Source organism: Panthera pardus, unplaced genomic scaffold, assembly GCF_024362965.1.
Source record: "Panthera pardus isolate Hobbes unplaced genomic scaffold, ASM2436296v1 HiC_scaffold_18, whole genome shotgun sequence".
Lineage (NCBI taxonomy): Eukaryota > Metazoa > Chordata > Mammalia > Carnivora > Felidae > Panthera > Panthera pardus.
In genome coordinates, this window is record NW_026526743.1 from 34,236,174 (window position 1) to 34,260,517 (window position 24,344).

The 24,344-nt window shown below is 46.9% G+C and overlaps 2 non-coding genes across 2 annotated transcripts; one reads left to right on the plus strand and one right to left on the minus strand.

Annotated features, from left to right (window-relative positions):
• Positions 1 to 9,822: 9,822 nt before the first annotated feature.
• Positions 9,823 to 9,905, plus strand: TRNAL-CAG (transfer RNA leucine (anticodon CAG)). Its single transcript has one exon. It is a non-coding gene; the product is annotated as a tRNA-Leu (tRNA).
• Positions 9,906 to 10,190: 285 nt separating this feature from the next.
• Positions 10,191 to 10,273, minus strand: TRNAL-CAG (transfer RNA leucine (anticodon CAG)). The gene has a single exon. It is a non-coding gene; the product is annotated as a tRNA-Leu (tRNA).
• Positions 10,274 to 24,344: the final 14,071 nt, after the last annotated feature.

A 24,344-nucleotide genomic window follows, 5' to 3' on the forward strand; every position in this document is an offset into this window, starting at 1 on the left:
TTATTATTTTAAAAAATAACGCCCTTTGGAGGGTAGTTATATCTTTCAGTTTGCAATTTTTAAAAATTTGCAGAAAGGTTCCCCTGGGGCTCATCCAGCAGCTTCCAGAAGCCAACTCTGGGAAGTTGCTGATTATAATCAGCAACTATTAATTGAACACTTTTCCATCCGACGCTATGCTTAGTGCAGTAGGGTTGGTTCGATTTCTTTACTTTTAATCACACAACTAATTCATTCATTGATCTTGTTGCACGGCACACACACGTCTCCAAAGCTGCACCTTCACCTCCAGTTAATCGCTGAGAAGACTTTGAGTATCTGGCATATCTTTCGTCTTCTTCTCTCGCTACCACATCGATGTGGGGGGAAAAGGCAAAACGGAAATGTAGATAAAAGTAAATTTCCTTATGGGGTGTCTGGGTGGCTCAGTCGGTGAGTGTCTGACTTCAGCTCAGGTCATGCTGTCACAGTTTGTGAGTTCAAGCCCTTGGAGCCTGGAACCTGCTTCCGATTCTGTGTCTCCCTCTCTCTGCCCCTCCCTTGCTCACGCTCTCTCTCTTTCTTTCTTTCTCTCCCAAAAATAAATAAACATTAAAAAAATTGATATTAAATTTCCCTATAACCCGCAGCCCACTATAACGTTCCTCCAGGAACTCCTGCCAACCTTGGCTGGACTATAGCTAGGCCTCCAGGATCCTGTGGATCTTTAGCAAATGAGAACGCTTTTGGAAACTTCCCCAGGTCTTTACCTTCACCACCCCCGCCCCCCAAGCATATAATCGATAGCTCGTCAGGATCCCAGGGCATCACCTCTTTCTGCCCCTGAGTCCTAACCCTGTGCTTTAATAAAACCACCTTTTTACATTGAAGACGTCTCAAGAATTCTTTCTTGGCGGTTGGCTCCGAACCCCAACATTTTCCACATTAACATAACGTGTAGAAATGTAAAGACTTGCTTTGAGTGTCATTTAAAAAATTTTTTTTTTAATTTTTTTTAAACATTTATTCATCCTTCAGAGACAGAGAGAGGCAGAGCATGAGCAGGGGAGGGGGAGAGAGAGAGAGAGACACAGAATCCGAAGGAGGCTCCAGGCTCTGAGCTGTTTGTCAGCACAGAGCCCGATGTGGGGCTTGAACTCCCGAACTGCGAGACCATGACCTGAGCCGAAGTCGGACGCTCAACCGACCGAGCCACCCAGGCGCCCCTAAAAAATTTGTTTACCAAAAAATAAGTTTCTACTATATATATTGAAACTTGACTTGCACTTAACATCTTGGAAATTTCAATGTCACACGAAGACTGACCTTTTTACATGTCATGTAATATTGATAAAGTGGCTACTAATTCCCTGTCCCTTTCCCCCAATTGATAGGTGATTTCCAATAGCTCCTCATTACAAGAAATATTATATAAGCCTCCTTATTTACACATCTTTCCTCATATGTGAGATTTTCTATGGATCCAGTCTTCAAAGCAAAACCACTAGATTGAGGGTATTTACATTTTTTGATAGATACCGCCAAATTTTTGAAGATTCTACAAAAGACCATATTTGTTGACGCCCCTGTTTAGAGTGAGCTTGACTATTTGCCCAGCCCCCAATATGCGTGATGAGCATTTAAAAAAAAAAAAAAAAGTCTCTTGTTTCCATTGGCATTTTCTAATACTTAGCTAGTGGGGCTGGGTTCCTACTTAAGCCTACTGGCCATTCATATTTCTTTTTCCTTGAATTTAAGGTTTGAACCTTATGCCCTTGTGTAGTAAGGAATTTAAAATTTCCCGGGGGCACCTGGGTGGCTCAGATGATTAAGCTTTCCACTCTTGATTTCTGCTCAGGTCAGGATCTCAGGGTTCCGAGATCGAGTCCCGCATCGGGGGAGCTTGGAGTGTGCTTTGGATTCTCTCTCCCTTCCCCTTTGCCCATCCCCCTTCAACAAAAAAAAATAAATAAAAAATAAATAGATAAAATAAATTTGCCCAAAGAGAGGTCTGGTCTTTGCTCTTGGCTTCTGGGAGGTAATCTCTAAACCTCTGGAATGTCATGCCTGATAGAAATGTCCTTCTTTGTTTAGGGTGGGGTCTGGCCACACCGCACATTCTAACAGTGTGGTTTAGGGTCAGGGAACTGGATATCAGCTCATTTAGCTCTACCTGGAAAAGCTGGAAACTGAGATCAGCTATGCGGGAAGTCAAGTCAACTGTGGCTCCATGATGAAGGGCCTACAAAGATTTGGGACACCGAGGTGGTGAGTGTACCTGATTGGTAATAGTTACACATCAGTGCTGAGGAAACAGTGCATGGAATCCGTGATTCCCTGGGGAGAGAACAATGGAAAGTCCATGTTTAGAACTTAAAAAGCACCCTTTTAAAAATTATACAAGTCATGGGTTTCAGTATATTCACTGTACTGAACCATTACTGCTCTTTAATTCCAGAGCAATTCCATCAGCCCTGTGTGCCCTCCCCTTGGCTGATTTTCATCTGTATCCTTTAGCGACAACAAACCGTAACTGAGCCGTTTTCATTGCTTTCATCGCTTTCATTGCCTTCTAACTAATGAATTATTGAACCTGAGGGAGGTTTAGGGAACCCCCTGAGCCCTGCCGTTGTGTCCGAAGTGACCGTGGATTACTGTGCTCCCCTCTGACACCGCAGCCCTGTTTGTGCTTTCAAATGCTCTGAGCTCTTTTTATATTCTGAATGCTCATTGTTTGTCACTTTTATATGTTGCTATTGTTTTCTCCCACTTCGATTCTCCCACTCTGTAGCATTTTGGCAAATGTGGATAGTCGTGGAATGACCACAAAGATTAGAGTATAGATCACCCCAGAAACTGCCTTTATGACTTCCACCCTGGCCCCAAACAACCACTGATGTGTTTTCTGTCACTGTTTTTTTGAGCCTTCTAGAATGTCATATAAATGAAGTCTTACATTATACAGTTGTGGCAGGTTGAATAATGCCTCCCCTGCCAAGGTGTTCAATTTTGATCCCCAGAACCTGTGAATGTTACCCTGTATAGCAAAAAGGGACTCTGCAGGTGTGATTAAGGATTTTGAGATGAGATTATCCTAGATTATCTGGGTGGGTGATAAATGTAACCACTGTATACTGATAAGGAGGAGGTAGCGTCACCTGCCTAGCTCAGTCTGTGGAGCAGGTGACTCTTGGTCTCCAGGTCATGAGTTCGAGGCCCCATGTTGGGCATAGATTACTTAAAAAGGCGGGGTGGGGGTGGTGAGTGGGCACCTGGGTGGCTCAGTCAGTTAAGGGTCCAATTTTGGCTCAGGTCATGATCTCACAGTTCGTGAGTTCGAGCCCTGCATTGGGTTCTCTACTGTCAGCACAGAGCCTGCTTCAGATCCTCTGTCTCCCTCTCTCTCTCTCCCCCTTCCCCCACCCTCAAAAATAAATAAACTTAAAAGAAGAAGACAACAGCGGTGGCAGAGAGGGACATTTGATAACAATAGAAGAGAAAGCAATGTTGAGCAAAGAAAGAGAGACCACTGTGGTGCAGCCAGGAGCTGCCAAGAAAGGCAGGCAGGTGGCTTTTAGGAATGCAAGAGGCAAAGAATGGATCCCTGCAGCCTCCAGAAGAAACCAGTCCTGCTGACGCTTTGATCTAGCCTCCTAGGATTCATTTTGGACTCTAGAACTGTAATAGAATACCTTTGTGTGTGTGTGTGTTTGATTTGTGGGTTTTTAAATGTCTTTTAATGTTTGTTTGTTTGTTCTGAGAGAGAGAGAGAGAGCAAGTTGGGGAGGGGCAGAGAGAGAGGGAGAGAGAAATCTGAAGCAGGCTCTGCACTGACCATGCAGAGCCCGACAAGGGGCTCAAACTCAAACTATGAGATCATGAACTGAGACAAAACCGAGAGTTGGACGCTTAGACTGAGCCACGCAGTCGCCCCTTAATTTCTGCGTGTGTGTGTTTTTAAGCCATTAAGTTTGTGATAATTTGTTACAGCAGCCAGAGGAAGCTGATACAGCAGTCCTTGGTGAAAAGCTCTGTCCCGTTAACATAAAGCTTTTGAAATTCATCTGTGCTGTTGAGCATAGGTTAAGTAGATTGTTTCTTTTTAATGCTGAATGTATTCACTCGTATTGATATACCACAATATCTTTATCCATTCACTAGTTGTTGGACCTTTGGGGTTTTTTCCAGCTTGGGCAGCTATGAATAAAACTGCTGTGAACATGTGCATGCGTGCAAGCTGTGTTTGTTTGTTTGTTAGTTTGTTTGGTTTTAAGATTTTATTTTTAAGTAATCCCTACACCCAACACGGGGCTTGAACTCACAACTCCAAGATCAAGAGCCTCACGTTCCACTGACTGAGCCAGCCACAGGCCCCCGGGGTTTCTTTGTGCGAACAAATGTTTTCATTCCTCTTGGGTAAATACCTAGGACTAGAATTGTTGGAGCATATGTTATGTGTATTATTAACTTTACAAGACATTTGCGAAACTGTTTTCCAAAGTGGCTGGTCATCATTGGTTTTACAGATGAGTACACCAGCTGGAAAAAGGGCAGAAACTTGCCCGGGGTCACCGGTTGAATTAGAGACATCAGCAGAACTAGAATCAATGTCTAAGGCTTCTCATGACCAGCAGGGATCCTGAGGGGCAATGGTCCAGGGCAGCCATCAAACATCTATGATGCTTCATTACATGCACTCTGTTTTTAACTTTGCTATCAATCTGATTACGCCGAGGAGAAAACCTCCCTTGGTGCTGATAGGTCTTCAACACCTCATTCTGTTCATTCTTTTCAGTGAGTAAAGATTCTGGCTAGAATTTAATGACAGTGGTTTGGTTCCCATGGTGCTTACTTTTACTGTAACCTTCCATTTCTGGGTAATGAGGTGGGTTTTCTATTCTAGCCGTATTATAAGTTTCTTCCCATAACACATTTATTAGTTTTAAAATGAGGCCATTCCAAGAAAATATTTAGTTTTTGAAAAGTGCACAAAAACCCCTGCATATATGGTCAAGTGGTTTTGCCAAGGGTGTCGAGACCATTCACTGGGAAAAGGGCAGTCTTTCAACAAATGTTGCTGGGAAAAGTATACACACACAAAACAATGAAGTTAGACCCTTACCTTACACCATCTATGAAAATTAACTCCAGTGAATCAAAGACCTAAAAATTAACTCTAAAACTATAGAAGGAAACATGGGGGGGGGGGGAATCTTCATGACACTGGATTTGGCAATGATTTCTAGGGAACCATGCCAAAAAGCACAGGCAACAAAAGTAAAAACAAATACACCGGACTATATCAAAATTAAATTTTCTGTGCATCAAAGGACACAATATGTGAAAAGGCGACCAACGTATGGATTGGGAGAAAATATTTGCCAACCATATATCTGACTCAAGGGGTTAATTAACTCAGTATACAAAGAACCCCCTACCACTCAATCTCAACAATGAACTAAAAAAAACAAAAAACAAAAACTGGACAAAGGACTTGAATAGACATTTCTCCAAAGAAGATACACGCATGGCCAACAAGCGTATGAAAAGATGCCCCGGGGCGCCTGGGTGGCTCAGTCGGTTAAGCCTCTAACTTCTGCTCAGGTCATGATCTCACGGTTCGTGGGTTCAAGCCCCGAGTCGAGCTCTGTGCTGACAGCTCAGAGCCTAGAGCCTACTTTGGATTCTGTGACTCCATGTCTCTCTGTCCCCCCACCCCATTCATGCTCTGTCTCTCTCTCTCTCTCTCTCTCAAAAATAAATAAGCATTTAAAAAATAAAAAAGAAAGATGCTCAACACCACTAATCATTAAGGAAATGCAAATCAAAACCACAGTGAGATATCACCTCACATTCCTTAGGGTGACTGCTATTAAAAATAAACAAGCAATCAAGAGAGAAAACAAGGGTTGGCCAGGATGTGGGGAATTAGAACCCCCGTGCCCTGGTGGTAGGAATGCAAAAATGATGAAGCTGTTGTGGGAAACAGTAGGATGGTTTCTCAAAAAATTAAAAACAGAACTACTGGGAGGCGCCTGGGTGGCTCAGTCAGTTAAGTGCCCTCTTGATTTCCGCTCAGGTCATGCGCTCACGGGTTCGTGAGTTTGAGCCCTGCGTCTGGCTCTTTGCTGACAGCAAGGAACCTGCTGGGGATTCTCTCCGTCCCCTCTCTCTCTGCCCCCCTTCCACATGCTCTCTCTCTCTCTCTCTCTCTCTCTCGCTCTCAAAATTAAATTAGCGTTAAAAAAACAAAACCCAGAATGACCATATGATTCAGCAATTCCACTTGTGGGTATACGTCCAAAAGAACTGAAAGCAGGGTCTGGACGAGATATTCGTACACCCATGCTCACAGCAGCATGAGTCACAACCACCAAAGGAAGAAGCCTCCCAAGTGTCCGCCGATGGATGGATGCACAAACAAATGTGGTATGTTCATACAACGGAATGTTATTCAGCCTGAAAAACGAGTAACATTCAGACCCATGTTATAGCATGAACTTCGAAGACATTATCCTAAGTGACACAAGCCAGTCACAGGGACATCTACCGTTTGATTCCACTTCTATGAGGAGTCACAGTCACAGGAACAGAAAGTGGGACAGTGGTGGCAAAGAGGTGCAGAAAGTGAGGATTGGGAGTTAATGTTTAAGGGGACAGTCTCACTTGGGGCAGACAAAAAAGTTCTGGAAACGGAATGGGGTGAGAGTTGCCATAGAACGTGAATGCCACAGAACCATATACTTCAAATAGTAAGAATGGTAAATCTTATGTTTATTTGTGTCTTTAAAAATATTATTACTACCAATTTGACAATAAATTTCATATATTAAAAAAAATAAAATAAAATAATTTTAAAAAATTTAAAAAAATAAAAATATTATTACTATTTTTAACATTTATGTATTTATTTTGAGAGGGGGGGGAAACATGACCAGGGGAGGGGCAGAGAGAGAGGGAGAGAGAGAATCCCAAGCAGGCTCCACACGGTCAGCACAGAGCCCAACGTGGGGCTTGATCTCATGAACTGTGAGATCAGGACCTGAGCTGAAATCAAGTCTGATGCTTATCTGACTGAGCCACCCCGGCGCCCCTATATGTATCTTACTACAATTAAAATGTTTTTGTTGGGGTGCCTGGTGTTTCAGTCAGTTAAGTGTCCAACTTCGTCTCAGGTAACGGTCTCGTGGTTCGTGAGTTCGAGCCCTGCGTTGGGCTCTGTGCTGACGGTGCAGAGCCTGTTTGGGATCCTCTGTCTCCCTCTCTCTCTCAAAAATAAATAAACATTAAAAAAAAAAAAAAAGGGTTTTGTTAACATGCACAAATGGTATACAGATAAGGAAAAAGCGGGTAACGAGTGCCTAAAGTTTGGGAAGTGCAGTGATCCAGTCAAACTCCCTCCCGTCGCCACTGGGACATCTGTCCATTTCAGGGAGGGACAGGAGTTACCTCAAGTTGCACAGTAAGCCTATGTGACCAGGGGCCAGATGGTTCCTCCTGTCACTCTCCAATCTCCTAACCTCTTTGGGTACATCCAAGGGGCAGGCTGGAAGTGGGGTGAGCCGGAAAATCAGAGCCAACAGCGTTGGTGGGCTTTACGAATTCGAAGCAAAGACCCATTTCCATGAAATGCCACCAGGCTTGAACTTCCTGGTACAGAGAGAAGATGTGGGGCCTTCAGGGTGGAGGTGCCGTTTGAAAAGAGCCTTGAAAAGAGCAATTTGAGAAGGAGGCATTCCAGGTGGATGATACCAAGAGCAAAGAGCAGACATCAGGACGCTGAGTGGTTTGGGCTGACGCCCTTTGTGTGCGTGTCTCTGTTGAAGGACACAGTCAAGGCACTGACGCAGTGGGTGGGGTGCTGGCATGGCCCTGCCAACCTCTGGGCCAGTTACTGATTGGCTCAGACGGAGGCAAAGGTCAGACTGGAGGTTTGGTTATTTTCCCTGCCCGGGCCCTTCTGCCTACTGGGATTGGAACAGGGGTTGTTTGGGATGTGAGGTCCAGAGCTCCAGAGAGAGGGCGTTGGATTAACTATTTGTTCAAGGATGCATGGCTTCTATTCCTGGGCGATGGGGGCAGGCCAGGGCTCTGGCAGAGTGACCCCATTCTGTCCAGGCGCCAGCTGCCCGAGGAGGTCTGGGGTGGCATTTCCAGGACTTCCTGCCTGGTCACACCCCTATCCTGTTGTCTCATTCATTATTCAATCTGCACTCGTTTATCTCCCTCTCCACGTTTTTGTGTCCTAGGCCCCAGGGTTTCAGTGGCAAAGACTCTTGCAATCCCTGCCCTTTTGAAGAGCTCAGTTTTAGAAACAGGAGAAGGCACACATACCTAGACAGGCCATTCCAATTCCATTCCAATGCCTAAGAGCTTGCGGGAACACAGAGGAAGCCAAAAATCCTCGGTAAGAGAAAGGAGCATCAGGGAAGGCTTCCTGGAGGAGGTGACATAGGAGAAGCAACCGAGGGGAGGAAAACCTCTGCTAATCTCCTTCAGCCTCCCTTTAGATGGTGGAAGATCCAGCTCCAGCCACGGGAGGGGTGGGGGTGGTGTCAATACTGTCCCTCTCCTGACTCTGGCCCTGGGCGCTGCTGCTGGGAATTGTCCCTATCCCTTCATCCTTGTCAACCAAGCCTGCATGCAGTTCCAGGACCATTCCCAAGACCTCTTCTCCAGGACAGGGGGCTTCACCATCTCCATTATCTCCCAAATGTCCTTTTTTTCTTCTTCTGCCCAACGGGAAATTGGCACATCTACAGCAGTCTGTAGATGCCACAGTAGTACCCATCTATAGATAAATAACCCTATTTTCCCACTGGATGTGGAGTACATTTTGTTAAAGGATAAATTTTTATTTATTTCTTATTTTAAAGTTTATTTATTTTGAGACAGAAAGGGAGCACATGGAAGGGCTAGAGAGAGAGGGAGAGAGAGAGAGAGAATCCCAAGCAGGCTCTGCACTAGCAGAGTGGAGCCCTATACAGAGCTTTTCCACCAAGTGGATGTCCAGCCTTGTCTTGATTGCCTCCACTGACGGGGTTATCACTATCTACACAGACACCCTGTTTCCTTTCCAGCAAGCTCTTTCTTCTATGAAAAGCTTCCTCTCTAACTACCTACCCCCTGCTTGCCCCCTCTTGGAGCAAGGAGAGACGGACACAATCCCAATCCCTCGTACACATCAGGCTTTTGTAGACAGATAAATCGTCTCCTCTCCAAGTTTAACAGCCTCCGGCTTTTCCCTTGTTCAGTTTATTAAAAAGGTATAAAATCCAAATTTCTCTGGCTGTGGCTCCAGTTAAACACGCGTGGAATGGGATTCCACGGCTTCCAATCCTGAGGAGCTCAAGGCAAAGTTCTTCGCAGAGCACCTCCCTTCCGAAAAGAATCGTCTAAATCCCCTCCCCACTACCCTCAGGGGCCCAACAATAGTCCTGACCCTGGCGACCGATAGTATCAGTCGTTGAATACACGTCACATTTTCAGGTTCCGAGAATTGGCGAATGGCTAGAATTTAACAATATAGTTTTGTTTCCATTGTGTTTATTTTTACGGATATTTTCTAGGGATGGCAAGGGAAACTGATTTCCCAGGCTACACAGTTTCCATACATAGAAAAAAGACGGAAGAAATTCAAGGAAAACAGCGAGTCTCGGCAACAGGGGTGGGTTTTGGGGTTTTTTGTTTTGTTTTTTGTTTTTTTTTTTTTAACCTGTGGACGCCTGGAGCAGTGCGGCAGGACCTGGGGCTGCCAGCTACCCTAAAACAACTTGCGGGTTCTCGAACCACGTGGCACGGAAATGGCAACTACTGTGAATCTTTGTAGGACACTGGCAGGAAGTCAGGATGGCCGAGCGGTCTAAGGCGCTGCGTTCAGGTCGCAGTCTCCCCTGGAGGCGTGGGTTCGAATCCCACTTCTGACAGTCCTACCCTTTTGCTGTTTTCTTTCTGCAACGTTAGACAACGTTAGAGAAAGGTGCATCTGCCCACACTAAAAAGGGCTCTGCGGCACGCGTCGGGGCTTTCTTTTTACAATCCAAAACCAAATGAATGTCACTAAGAAGAAAATGCCTGTTAGGAAGGAAATACTTGTTTTGTAAAGAGAGGAAAAGAATACCCAAAGGTGTAACGTATTCCCAAGTTGATTTGCGGCTGTTCGTGGAAAACAAAACTGACTTCCAGCTGTTGGTGAAAAACAAAACAGCACTTGTCAGGAGTGGGATTCGAACCCACGCCTCCAGGGGAGACTGCGACCTGAACGCAGCGCCTTAGACCGCTCGGCCATCCTGACTGCTCGGGCGCTGCTTTGCAAGCAAACCTCTTCGGAATAGTTCTACTGTGCGCATGCGTAGCGAACAACCGGCCCGGGCTTTGTTTTACGCTGGGTGCTGGGAAGACCTGGAAAGAAAAGCGCTCTGGCTCAAAGCGGAGGGACGAAATGGGACGAGAAAGGGCGGAGCGAGGCGCGTTGGTGGCAGCAGAGGGCGCGCGCAGCGTGCTGGAGAATCGAGGACTGTCACTTTGGCCCCCAGGCATTCGTGTCTCGGACACGTACTCATTATGCATGCGTGCATTCATTTACGATTCGTGTCGGCTTTGATACTTGCATATCTTCGAGCACCTTTGCATTTCTGCATACACTTCCTGTGCATTTCCTGCACGAGGCAGTCAAGCCCACATTCCCGAACTGGCTTATGTAGATCTCTGCTGGCGCCCCTACCAGGTGAAACCCGGGTATTTCAAGGTCTAATCGCAAGCACCTCGCGTTCTCCTTCCAAACGTTTGTTGGAACCGCAACCTCACATCTATATGCGTGTTAAAGCCATTTATTCAGGCTCGGGGTTAGACCGCGTCCTGCAGCGGCACAACCGGATACGCTCTGTTCCCTGACCGTGTCCTTAGAGCCCAAACCGTGTTTGGCACACAGTGGGCGCGCAGGGAATGTCCGTGGGTTCATCCTTACCTCGCCTCCTCCTTCCTGCATTCTGTCATTTTGTGATTCACTTTTCCTCCCCAGCAGCCGCCTCTCACCCGCATCCTCACCCCGCCTCTGCGGGAAGCAGATCCGGACCCCTCCCCGCCCGCCCCCGCAGCACCTTCCGCCCCCTCCTGCCATAACCCCAGATTTAGGCACGCACCCGCCTCTGTCCCGGGATCAGAAGATTTAGGCGCCTGGAAGGCGCCTTTCTCCGCGGGATTTCCGGGAGGCAAAAAGGCACCTCCCCTCTCGCAGGATCTCATACGCCCCCATTTCCAGGCTCCCCAGAGGCCCTGGAGAAGATGCATCTCCTAAAGAAAGACGGGCAGAATGAGGGCACAGGAGACAGAGGTTCTGGCGTGGCTGGGCCACTGACTTGCTGTGTAACGTGAAAGAGAGCGCCTGAGGGCGACTTCTGGGGGTCGACCCTAGAGTCCAGGAGACAGACCCTAACGTGCGTGGTGGAGTCACATTCGCCCCTCATGCCCTCTGACTTACCTGACATGGTATCACAGAACAGCCTCAGCCAGAGAACTTTCCCTACCAACTCCGGGTCAGGTCCCTTTGGGGACCCTCAGGGCTTGGGCTGCCAAGAGGTGCTGAGGCTTCTGGGTGCGCAGAGGTCTTGGTTATTTAACGAGTGATGAACCTGCAGGCGCCCTTTCCTTCCCACAAATGCCCCCTCCTCCTTGGCTGTCAGAATTTATTTCTTTAGGCTCAGCAATGACCTCTTTTGTATCTTCTCCTGAAATACAAATTACCCTGGACACTGGAAACAAACATTTGCCGAGCACTTGCTATGTGCTTGCAGATGGTGTTACAAAACACAGTTTCTGCCCTCAAGATGAATGGCAAACAGCAAAGAAGGTCAGGTGCTGGTAAGTGCCAGAAAGTCAGGAAACCTGTAAGATAACCAAGGAACTCTCTGGAGCACCAATCCTGGCCATCTGATTCTATAGGCGCCTGCACCTTTCATTACCTTTCATTACTTGAATCTCATCCATAGAAACACAAGTGGATTTTGTTGGGGTGGAATGCAATTAAATATTGCCCGCTGGATATTGGCCATTTATCCATTTATTGATTTATTTACTTATTCTGAAACAGAGAGAGAGACAGAATGCAAGAATGAGTGAGGGGGGGGGACGGGGGGTTGGGGGGGAGAGAATCCCAAGCGGGCTCCCCGCTGTCAGCACAGAGCTCAACATGGGGTTCAATCTCACGAAACAAGAAATCATGCCCCAAGTTGAGATCAAGAGCTGGATGCTTAGCCAATTGGGCCACCCAGGTGCCCCTATGCATCTGTTTATAAATTCATTTCATCATTCCTGATTGCCAATGTACACGTGTCTTTGAATTCTCCTTAGAACCAGTTCTAACACCTTCTGGTTTTCTCATAAATTAATGCATTCCATGACATCTGACTTGTGTTCATTTTATATTTCTTTTTTTAATATAATGTTTATTTGTTTTTGAAAGAAAGAGAGCGAGTGGGGGAGGGGCAGAGAGAGAGGGAGAGAGAACACCCCAAGAAGGCTCCACACTGGCAGCTTTGAGCCTGATATGGGGCTCAAACTCACAAACCATGAGATCATGACCCGAGCCCAAACCAAGAATTGGCTGCTTAGCTGACTGAGCCACTCAGGTGTCCCCATTTTACATTTCTATGAGAATCATGGTATTACCTTTAAGCAGTCCCCTTTAACAATGATCAAGAATGCCCAGGGGCTCTCATAGGAAGAGTGGTCAGGGAGGACCTCTCTGAGGAGGTGACACAGTTCAAAAGGGAGAGACAAGCAAAATCAAAGCCGGTGGCCTTCTAGGTGGAACGCATAGCCAGTGCAAAGGCCCTGAGGCAGGGAGAAGTGTGGTCTGTTGGAGAGGCAGCAAGCCAGTGGGGCAGGGATAAGGGTGGGAGGAGGCTGAAGTCCATATAACACAGGGCTGGATGCCGGGGAGGGGAATTTGGATTTTCTTCTGTGTGTGATAGCATCGTTGTCACTGGAGTACTTTAAGCAGGGGAGTAGGTGACTGGATCCAGTTAGCCTTTGAAAACGATCCCTTTGGTAGCTATGTGGAGGGTGGATGTGAGAGGCCAAGAGAAAAATCAGAGCCCAAGGCCGTGAGAGATGGGGATGGCTAGACCGGGGAAGTGGCGATTGCAAAAGGTGGCTGAATTCAAGATTCAAGATGTGTTTTGGTAATAAAAAAGGACAAGCCCCACTGGCTGGCTGGTGTGTGCACTGGGTGCAGATGTGGAGAGAGGGGATGCTGGGATAGGACAGAAAGTCACTAAGGCCATAGAGGGGCCAGGTTACCAGCCACTCACAACTTCTCTTTAAGACAAGTGCTGCTGACTCCCCACTCCTGCTCCATTTTGCAAGGAGTTAAGGCTCAGACATTCTGAGTGACTTGCTAAGGTGCTCTGGAACCTTCCCCTCATGCCTTACACATCATTTTAGAGATAAGAAACCAGGCAGGCCAGAGCTACAGCCCAAGCCAGCCCCGCTCTGCCTGCTGCCCTCCTGGCCTGGCTGGAGGAAAGTGCTGGCTCGATGGGGGTCAGTACTGGAGCTCCACTCAGCACTGTCTCCTGGGTTGGGCTAGATGGTCGGCCCTCCTCCCTTGACACCTTTCGGGTACCAGACTGCTGACCTGGAGGAAGCTTCTCAGGATCCCATTCCAGCCTCAGGCCCCCAAGACCAAAAATGGGAAAAGAGAGTTCCTGTTTTTCTCATTTTCCACTTATCACCAGTCTTGGCATCAACAGTGGACCCTAGAGGGACAGGCCTCCCCCAGGCCCCCTCTGGGCATTTGTCCAGCTTGGAAGAGGAAAGTCCCCTGACCTCAGCCTGGAAAGTCTACCGGTGGTGGGGATGCCCCAGCATGGCTCCCCCTGTGCCCAGCCCCAAAGTGCGGATGAAGTCAGACCGCCAAGTGACAAGCTGGTGCTCAGCCAGCTGAGGGGCCCGAAAGGGGGATCCTAACATCCCTGTGACCTTGGCACCCATCACCACCTCTGCGTGGAGAAAGGGTGGCAGGAAGCTGAGTTTTAGTGAATGCCTTTTTTACGTCCATTATTTCACTTGGTGTTCATAACAACACCACGACACAGGCTGTCTTTGCTCCCATTTTACAGATAAGGAAAACGAGGCTCAGAGAGGCCAAGTAACTTACTCAGAGTCTGACAGCTGGTAAGTAGAGCCTGATTCTTCTGGCTCCATACCCCTTTCTTGAGAACCATCCTGGGCCTGGGACTGTGATAGGTGCTTTCTCTACATTGTCTCCTTTAGGAAACAAAACCAAAAAACAAAACAAAACAAAACAAAAACCATGAAGTTTGGCCAGCTGGACTTTGTGATGTTATTTTTACTCCCGTTTTTATTATTGAAAGAGACTTAGAAGAAAGGGTAGGATTTTCCCAGCAAGCCAGTCTCAGCAGCATGGCCAAGTTTTTGTGTCCAGGCTCTGGTTTCCTTGGCCAAGGTGGGGAGACAGAAATCACCAGGCGCCAGCACTGAAGCCCTGCCAAGGCCCTGGGTTGGGCGTCTTGGCTTACGGAGTGGGAAACCCAGGGGTGCAGTGGATGAAGCAGGCGTGGATCTTTGATGGGATGGGATGGGAAAAGCTCCGTCCACCCAGGTCCACCCGTGACATGGAGAGAGGTGGATGGCCCAGTTCCCCGATTTTGAACGAATCGCGTGGACGGTGGTGACCAGAATGGACCGAAGGCCACAAGCTCACTTCCAAGTTCTCTGGACTACATATCATGCCCCCAAAGCCTTTGGTCACCCTAGAAAGAGAACCCCATGGATGAGGGAGGCCCTGTAGCTTACCATAAGCAAGGGGTACAGAGCCAATTTTAACTCGAGGCAGCATGGCCGAATGTGTGTATGTGTTTGGACTCTAGAACCATCTGAATCCAAATCCTGCTTCTGCCCTTTGCCAGCTCTGTGACCATAGGGGAGTCACTTAGCTTCTCTGTTCCTCTCAGTTCCTCAATTTCCCTGTGTGTAAAATGGATTTAGGGATAGTATCTGCCTCAAAGGGCTGTTGGAAAGCTGAAAGGGTTCACGCATGCTGAGCGGGGAGAGTGCTTGGACTAGAAATACACGCTTTGTGCGTTGGCCCAGAAAAAGAAAGTCCTGTACCCTTTCTTGCCCCTGGTGAATATTGCGGGGCAAGTTTTCAGCTGCCAAACTTGACTTTGCGGAAAGACGGTCCGCAGTGCCCTCCCCACAAGCACAGCAGCCCCTGACTGCCCCATATGAGCCAGCCTCGCTCTCCTCTCCAACCCCACCTGCCACCTCCAACCCCTACCCCATCTTTCTGTTTCTCTAACACACAAAGCCTGTGCCCTCCTGGGGCCTTTGCCCTGGTATTTCCTCTGTGTGGAGTCGTTTCCCTCCCGCGTATGCAGGACTGGTTCCTTCGGTCTTTCCCATGTCAGCTCTGCTGTATCCTGGCTGAAGTGGCCCCATGCCTTATCTCCCACTCGCTTTCCATCTGGCCTCCGCCTTACAGATGCAAAGCCACTGGGCTCACTTGCTGGCTTATTTGATGATCGTGCCTCTCTCCTACCAGGGTCTGTGCTCTGTAAAGGCAGTGACCTTGGCCATCTTGTTCACCAGTTATTCCCAGCAGGAGCTTGACAAAGAAGTATTGCATGAGTGGATGAATGGACAACTGGATGGGTGGATGGATGGATGGACGGATGAGTAAATTCCCTGGGTTCCTCAAACCAGTTTTCTGTCCCTCTCAGGGGAGCCCAGGATGCCTCCCCAGGTGAGGCCATCCACGACCCTTGCCTGCTCCAGCAGCCTTCATCTCTGACCAGTATGTCCAGCCCTCTGCATGGGCACATCAGCCCATTTGGCCCATCTCGTACTCAGGGACCTCCAGGCCCCCTCACAGGCCCCATCTGCTCTGCCTCTTTCAGATAAAAGATTTTGTATTCTGCTTACCTCCCCGCCCTCAACCCCAGCCCAGGGCTTTCTCTCAGGACTGGCCGAGTGCTTAGTTTAGTGGTGAGGGGACACGTAGTGTGTGAGGTCTAGACCACTGGCTAGTCTCCTGTATACTCCCCATGCCCACATCCGCATGATGGAGTAAGTGACTGCGGTACTGGTCGGTTAACAGGGCTGCCCTGTGTCCTCACCACCTCCTCGGCCCCTCCTCACTCCTGATTCCCACAGTTGACCAACCCCGGCCCGCTGCAGCACAAAGGTTGTTATCCGTCCTCATGGGCAGGTGCCATCCTAGTCACTAAATCTTTTGAATATCTCCGCAGGACTAGATTCTGGCTTTCTTGTTCTACCTGATGCTCCAGTACTCTCTGGGAGCCCCTTTGAATTCAATCCAACCCCCACTCTGGCTACTTCCTCCTCCCCCTGCCCGCCCCTCTTCCTCTCCACTCCAGTCTTCTGCTACCAACCTGGATCTAGCTGTGCCTGAAGCCGCCCATGCCTGGCCTTTTCAGTTTCATGAGCTAATGCCTCTTTTCACTTAAGCCACTTCAATGTCAACTTTTGCCACGTGTAACCCAAAGATGAATACAGCCTATATCTCTCTTCTGGCCAATATGATGGTCACAAGCTCGTTACTGAGCATTGGGAATGCGGCCACACTGGATTGAGATGGGTCATAAATGTAATCTACAAACTGGATTTCAAAGAAAGGAGGAAAAGAAGTGGAAATGATTTTATTATTAATTTATAATATTGATGACTTGTAGAAGAGAATGTTTTGGCTGTGTTTTACTAAACAAAAAACACTATTAAAATTTATTTCAACAGTTTGCGTTTACTTTTTCAGTGTTGCTACTGGGAAAATTTAATTGTCTATGCATCTCACGTTGTATTTCTATCATACGGCGCTGGCCTCGTGACTCACCAGCAAAACCTCAGGAAGCAGGAGATCAGAGCCTACCCAAGGAAACTGTGCAGTGTTGGAAAAGCTCCAAAGGTGTCAAAGAGAAGATAGGCAAAGAAGGACAGGTCTGACCTGCAGGGATGGAGGGGAAGGGGAGGACGTCCCAGGCAGGGGTGCACAACATGAGTGAAGGGCTGAGAGTTGGACGCAGATGAGATGGGTCTGAGGAGAACCGAGGGTTAAGACGGGCCACGGGTTCCTCCAGGGAAGCAGGGGATCTTGGGGAGAGGGCAGTACAAAGGGACGAACATTCCACTTTCCCTCCAGCCACCATACCTTTTTTCTGTGCGTCATGAGGACCCAGGGCTGGTGCTGCCGTGTCCCTAGCTGTGTAGAGTTGGTTGGCCCCGAAATGCTGGGACCCAGAATTGCAGGCTATATCCGATGCCCATACCCATCCAGGGAGGGGAAGAGGGGCCCCACTTCTGGGCAGGGGTGGAGGGGAGACAGAAACCAGCAGCTGCAAAGCCTTTCCCATCAGCGTGGAGCCAGTCAGAGTTTTAACATTTCTTCCAGAAATTCGTTCATCCTCAAATAGCTGGCAGGTTTTCCTGAGCTATTACTGTGCCTCACAATTTCTGTTTTATCTAGGAAATAGAAACACTGTGTTTTTTTCCTGGTTCCTGCAGTGCTTTTCTTTGCTGGCATCCAGATTCTAGAAAAAATACTCTCGTCCTGGGGACCTCAACAGATGATGTGCCAGCCAGCAGGGGCCTGGGCAAGTGCCAGATGGACTCTCGGGGTCTCAGGAGTCATTATGGAGTAGTACAAAATCGGGGTGCCCCGTCCTCTAGCCAGAGACTCCTTGGAGGAGCCATGTCCCCCCAATTCACTGCTTTTGCCATGCAAAAGAAAAAAGTCGTGACAATTACTTCTCATTCTAAAACAACAACAACAGCAACGACAAAAACGAAAAATACGAAAAGACGTATTACTGACCCCTCTTGTGTTCTCCAAAGGTTTCAGCAGGTACATACAGCAAGTGTCTTGGTTTATGAAGCTCCCAATAAAAAAGAGGCGGGTCCTGATGCAATATTTTTCCAGGTCAGGTGTTCTGAAAAAGATTCAGCGCTGTTGAGGAGCTCAGTGCCTTCACCTGGTCCTCAGCTCCCCACTGGACATCCCCTCCCCCTGGGAAGCTGAGCTCCAGCCTGGGTCAGCTCCCCTGTCTGCACCAGAACCACAGCAGGGTGTATAGTTATGTATGAGTGTGTGTGTGTGTGTGTGTGTGTGTGTGTGTTTGTGTGTGTGTGTGTGTGTGAACCTCAGGCCGCATGCGTCCCCACCAGACCCCCACATTGCATATGGGCAGGGCCTGTCTGGGCTCTTCATCCCCCACTGATCCCCAGCACCCAGCACCTTGTAAGTCCTCCAGAAATATTTATTAATTGAGCAAATGAATGGATAAATCCTACATTCAGAGTCTTTTCCCCAGATATTTACAGCACCCCCACTGAAGACCTCAGTCCTTGGGTTCTAATCCCCGAGGTTATATTATGGAGGAAGCGATTCTCTCCTAATATCTGGAACATTCCTTTCTCCACCTAGTTGGTGCCCCGGTTGAGTACCCACTCTGCGCCAGCCCTGGGGGCCCCAAATAGGTGTGGGGGCAGGAGTGTGTGTTTCCATAAAGTCTATTTCATGTCCCTGTTGCCTTAAGGAGGCATGTTTACAGGGATCTTCAAGTTAGACTGTGCAGGTTTCTACCCTTTGAGAACTACTGAGGGAAACTGAGGCAAGGGATTCAGAAACATTCTGTGACACCGGGCAGCTGGAGAAGACAAAGATCACCAGGCTTGGGCTTCCACCTCCAGCCTGGGATTTGTGTCTTTCAGCCAAGGTCCCCTTCAAGATATCTGTGCCCATAAACCCCAGGAGGTGGAAACTCCACGAGCTAGAAACTCCGTGAGCTACCAGGGCTGAGGGGTGAGGACAAGAGCCGTAGAATCTTGGCCAGAAGGGGAAGGGGTAGGGTGCCCAGCTCTGGCTGCGGACGGGAGGCATCCGCTGGCACGAGAGCTGGTTTAGAAGACAGCAACTGGAATTTGATGGGATAGAAGGTAGAACCTTTGAAGGCAGCTTGGCCAGGAGGGGAATGTGGCCTCTCTAGGGTGGGGTCTGGACCGGCTCTAGGAGTCTGGTGACGATGGGGTTGTGCCAGCGTCTGTGACTAGGGTGTGTAGAAGTGTGTGTCTCTGGGAGTGAGAACATGTGTGTCAGTGTTTATGCAATGTGCACATGTGTGATTAAGTGTGTTTAGAGACGGATGTGTGTCTGTGGGGGTGAGGGCACCCTGCTGGGCCAGTATGTGTGTGGGAGGCATTTTTGTGCGGCAGGCTGAGTCGCTGGGTGTGCCAGGGTGAGGATTTGCCTGTATGTGTGGGACAAGGCATGTGCAAAGAAGCACTATAAACTTGGGATGGAGCCATTCAGGGCTTACACGTCTGATAGACTCATGGCAATTTGGAGACTTGAGGGCAGGAGAGTCAAGTTCAAATCCCAACTTTGCCACTTTTCAGCTGTGTGGCCTCAACGGTTTCTTCTCCCCTTCAAGCCTCAGTTTCCTCATCTATAGGATGGGATCATTACCCTTATTGCCTCCCAGGGGTGACTGACAGACGACTCTGGGGGGATGCCAAGAAACCTGGTAGCTCAGGCTTGTTCTGGGGAGAGGTGATGAGAAAGGGGTGCCCATTCTCTGTGCCCCCGGACTTTCTAACCGTGAGCGTGAATTCGTTTTGTCATAAAAAAGATGTTGGGAAAAGGCATTTGTGCTCTGGAGACCCCTCACTACCTTTTTCAGTCTGGCCAGGGAGATGCTTGTGGTTCTGCTGAGAGATGATCATGGTGGCCACAACCAGGGAGAGAAGTTATTTGCCAGGGGACAGGACCTGAGGCTGCGCAGGCCCTAGGTGGCCTCCCTTTCGCCAGGAGCCAGCTGGGGATGTCACGGTCTAACTTTTGGAAGACAGGAATGTTGCTTCCAGGAGGCCTCCTGGCTTGCATTCCTGGCCAAGGAGAATGGAGACCAGGACTTGCCGAAACAGGTCCTACAAGACATAAGGGGTTAAATGAAACGGGAACTTGGGTTCACAAGCCAGTTTTCTATTTCTTCCTTTCATAATTGTTTTTGTTTTCATCTCCCGCATGTTCCCCCTCCCCCGCAAAGCAATGAATCACAGAAAGCTATTATCAGAGATTACCTCTGGGCAGGAAGAAAGCTTTCACTATCCTTTTCGTACCTTTCCTGATAAGGATTGAATTTTCCAACCATATATGCTTTTCTTTCTGTCTCCCCCTCTTCTTCCTGCAGACATCAGGAAGTCTCTGGCCAGACATCCTACCCTTTGGGGGTTTTCTTCTTTGAACCTCAGTGTGTTACAAGGAAATTAAAACTGCGGTCACTGTTATATTATTAAAACTTTTTTTTTAACATTTATTCATTTTTGAGAGACAGAGTGTGAGTGGGGGAGGGGTAGAGAGCAAGGGAGACACAGAATCCGAAGCAGGCTCCAGGCTCTGAGCTGTCAGCACAGAACGCGACGCAGGACTCGAGCTCATGGACTGGGAGATCATGACCTGAGCCGAAGTCGGATACTTAACTGACTAAGCCACCCAGGTGCCCCTTTATCATTGTAAACATGCCAGAATGATGAATTTCAATACTTTACACATTTTTTACATTATACACATTAAAATATTTTTAATGTTTTTATTTTTGAGAGAGAGGTGGGAGGAGGGGCAGAGAGAAGGGGAAATAGAGGATCTGAAGCAGACTCCATCCGTACTGCCGGCACAGAGCCCCATGTGGTACTCGAATCCACGAACCCGTGAGATCATGACCTGAGCTGAAGTCAGATGCTTAACTGGCTGAGCCACCCAAGCTCCCCTCATTATACATATTTTTAAAAAATTTAACAGGCACTACATTTACAAAAGGTGAGAATTTGAAAAAATGCAATGCCCCTTTGTGATTAAAAAAAAAAGCACACACACACACACACACACACACCAACTCAACACAAGAATACACAGGAACTTCCTTAGCTTGATAAAGGGCATCTATGAGAAGCCCACAGCTAACATCACACTTAATGATGAAAGACTGGATATGTTCCCCCGCTGATCAAGAACAAGACAAGGATTTCTGCTCTGTCCTCCTTTATTTGACAACGGGTTAGAGGTGCTAGCCAGAAAATTAAGCAACAGAGAGAAATAAAACGTATCCAGATTGGAAAGGAAGAAGTAAATTATCCCCATTTGTAGATGACATGATTATGTACACAGAAAAATTTCAGGGAACTAGCAAAAAACAAGCAAACAAAAAACCCAAACAAGCAAACAAACAAACAAACCCCACTAGAAACCCTACTGGAAACAAAAGTAATGCTGTAAGATTGTAGACTGGAAGAACAATATGTAAAAATCAACTATATTTCTATATACTACTCATGAATAATCCAATAATAAAATTAGGAAAACAATTCCATTCACAACAGTACCAAAAAGAATAAAATACTTTGGGATAAATTTAACAACACAGTGTAAGAAGATTTGTACAGTGACTATTATAAGTCTTTGCCAAGAGAAATTAAAGAAATCTAAATAAATAGACATTCTATGTCTATGGGTTGGAGGACATATTCAATAGGCAATTTCTCTTCTATTTGACCTATAGATCCAACTCAATTCTTACTAAATTCAAATTCTTTTTCTTTCTTTTCCTTCTTTTTTTTTTTTTTGGCAGAAATTGAATAGCTGTTTCTAAAAGGTATATTAAAAGACAAATGGCCTAGATTGGTGAAAGCAATCTTGAAAAAGAATAATAAAGTCAGAGGGCATAACTTCCCAATTTCTAAACTTTCTGTAAATCAACGGTAATAAAGAAGGGTGTGGGACTGAGTAAGGAGAGACATGTAGATCAATGGAATAGAAGTGAGAGCCCAGAAATAAACGCTTAAATTTATGGTCAGTTGATTTTCAACAAAGGAGCCAAGGTAATTCAATGGAAAAAGATTAGTCTGTTCAGCAAGTGGAGTTGGGACAACTGGATACACACATGGCAAAAGAATGATATTGGGCCCCCTGTAGCAAACCAGTCACAAAATTTAACCCCAAATGGATCAGAGACCAAAATGTAGAGTTAAAACTGTAAAGCATTTAGGAGAAAATCTCTGTGACCTTGGGTTAGGCAAAGGTTTCTTAGATGTGACAGCAAAAAACACAATTCATAAAATTAAAAAGTTAATTAACTGGATTTCATCAAAATGTAATACTTTATGAGTCACCATTAAGAAAATCTAATCACTAGAAGAAAACATTCACAAATTCTGTATGTGCTTAAAGGTGTACAGAATACTTTGTAGAACACTTATGACTCTGAAACAGGAAGACAAGTAACCCAATTTAAAAACAGGCAAAACAGGGGCTCCTGTCTGGCTCAGTCAGTAGACCATGTGAGTCTTGATCTTGAGGTTGTGGGTTTGAGTGCCACCTTGGGTGTAGAGATTACTTAAAATGAAAATCTTTTAAAAAATTAGGGAAAATATGGGAATGCAAGCTGGTGCAGCCACTCTGGAAAACAGTATCGAGGTTCCTCAAAGAACTAAAAAGAGAACTACCCTACGACTCAGCAATTGCACTACTAGGCATTTATCCACAGGATGCAGGTGTGCTGTTTCGAAGGGACACATGCACCCCCATGTTTCTAGCAGCACTATCAACAACAGCCGAAGTATGGAAAGAGCCCAAATGTCCCTCGATGGCTGAATGGATAAAGAAGATGTGGTATATACATACAATGGAGTATTACTCAGCAATCAAAAAGAATGAAATCTTGTCATTTACAACTACGTGGATGGAACTGGAGGGTATTATGCTCAGCGAAATTAGTCAGAGAAAGACAAAAATCATATGACTTCACGCATACGAGGACTTGAAGAGACACATAAGGGAAGGGAAACAAAAATAATATAAAAACAGGGAGGGGGACAAAACAGAAGAGACTCATAAATATGGAGAACAAACTGAGGGTTGCTGGAGGGGTTGTGGGAGGAGGGATGGGCTCATTGGGGAAGGGGCACTAAGGAATCTACTCCTGAAATCATTGTTGCACTATATGCTAATTGGGATGTAAATTTTAAAAAATAAAAAATAAAATTAAAAAATAAAAATAAAAAAAATCAGGGAAAATAACTGAATAGATATTCCCTGAAGAAGCCATATGAGCATCCAGTAAGCATATGATAAGGTGTTCAACACCTTTAGTCATTAGTTCAATATAAACCACAATGAGATACCAATTTGTACCTCAAGAATTACCGTAATAAAAAAAGACAGATAATAGCAAGTGTTAGCAAGAAACTAGAACCCTCATAAATTGATGGTGGAAATGTAAAATGATAACGTTCAGTTTGGAGAAGTTTGGCAGTTTCTTAAGAAGTTAAACATGGGGCGCCTGGGTGGCGCAGTCGGTTAAGCGTCCGACTTCAGCCAGGTCACGATCTCGCGGTCCGTGAGTTTGAGCCCCGCGTCAGGCTCTGGGCTGATGGCTCTCGCGGTCCGTGAGTTCGAGCCCCGCGTCAGGCTCTGGGCTGATGGCTCGGAGCCTGGAGCCTGTTTCCGATTCTGTGTCTCCCTCTCTCTCTGCCCCTCCCCCGTTCATGCTCTGTCTCTCTCTGTCCCAAAAATAAATAATAAAAAAAAAAAAGAAGTTAAACAAAAATGTTCTGTGTGATGTTTCTAACATTTACCAAAGAGAAATAAAAACGTATGTTTCTAACATTTACCAAAGAGAAATAAAAACGTAGGTCTATACAAACACTTAAATATAAATGTTCAGGGGCTCCCGGGTGGCCCATTCAGTTAAGCGTCCGACTCTGGATTTCGGCTCAGGGTATCACCTCACAGTTCCGTGGGTTCGAGCCCTGCGTTGGCTTGTGCTTGTGCTGATCCGCTTGGAGCCTGCTTGGGATTCTCCCTCATTCCCTGCCCCTCTCCCACTCGCGCTTTCTCTGTCTCTCTCCAAATAAATAAATAAACTTAAAAAAATCTATATAAAAATAAATATCAATGTTCAAAGCAGCATTATTCATAATAGCCCCAAAGTGGAAACAACCCAAGTGTCCATCGATGGATGAATGATGGATGAACGAAGAAACAAAATATAGTATACACGTGTGATGGAACGCTGTAATTCAGCCACAAATAGGCATGATGTACTGATACATGCTAAAACATGGATGAACCTCCAACACACTATGCTAAGTGAAAGTAGCCAGACAGGATGATTCCATGTCTGTGCGTTGTCCAGAAAAGGCAAATCCGTAGAGAAAATAATTAGTTTAGTCGTTGACGGGGGTTGGGGAAATAGAAAGGGAAATGACTACAGACAAGCGTGAGGGCCCTTCCAAGGTTTAATGGAATGTGCTAAAGATTTGTGGTCATGGTTGCA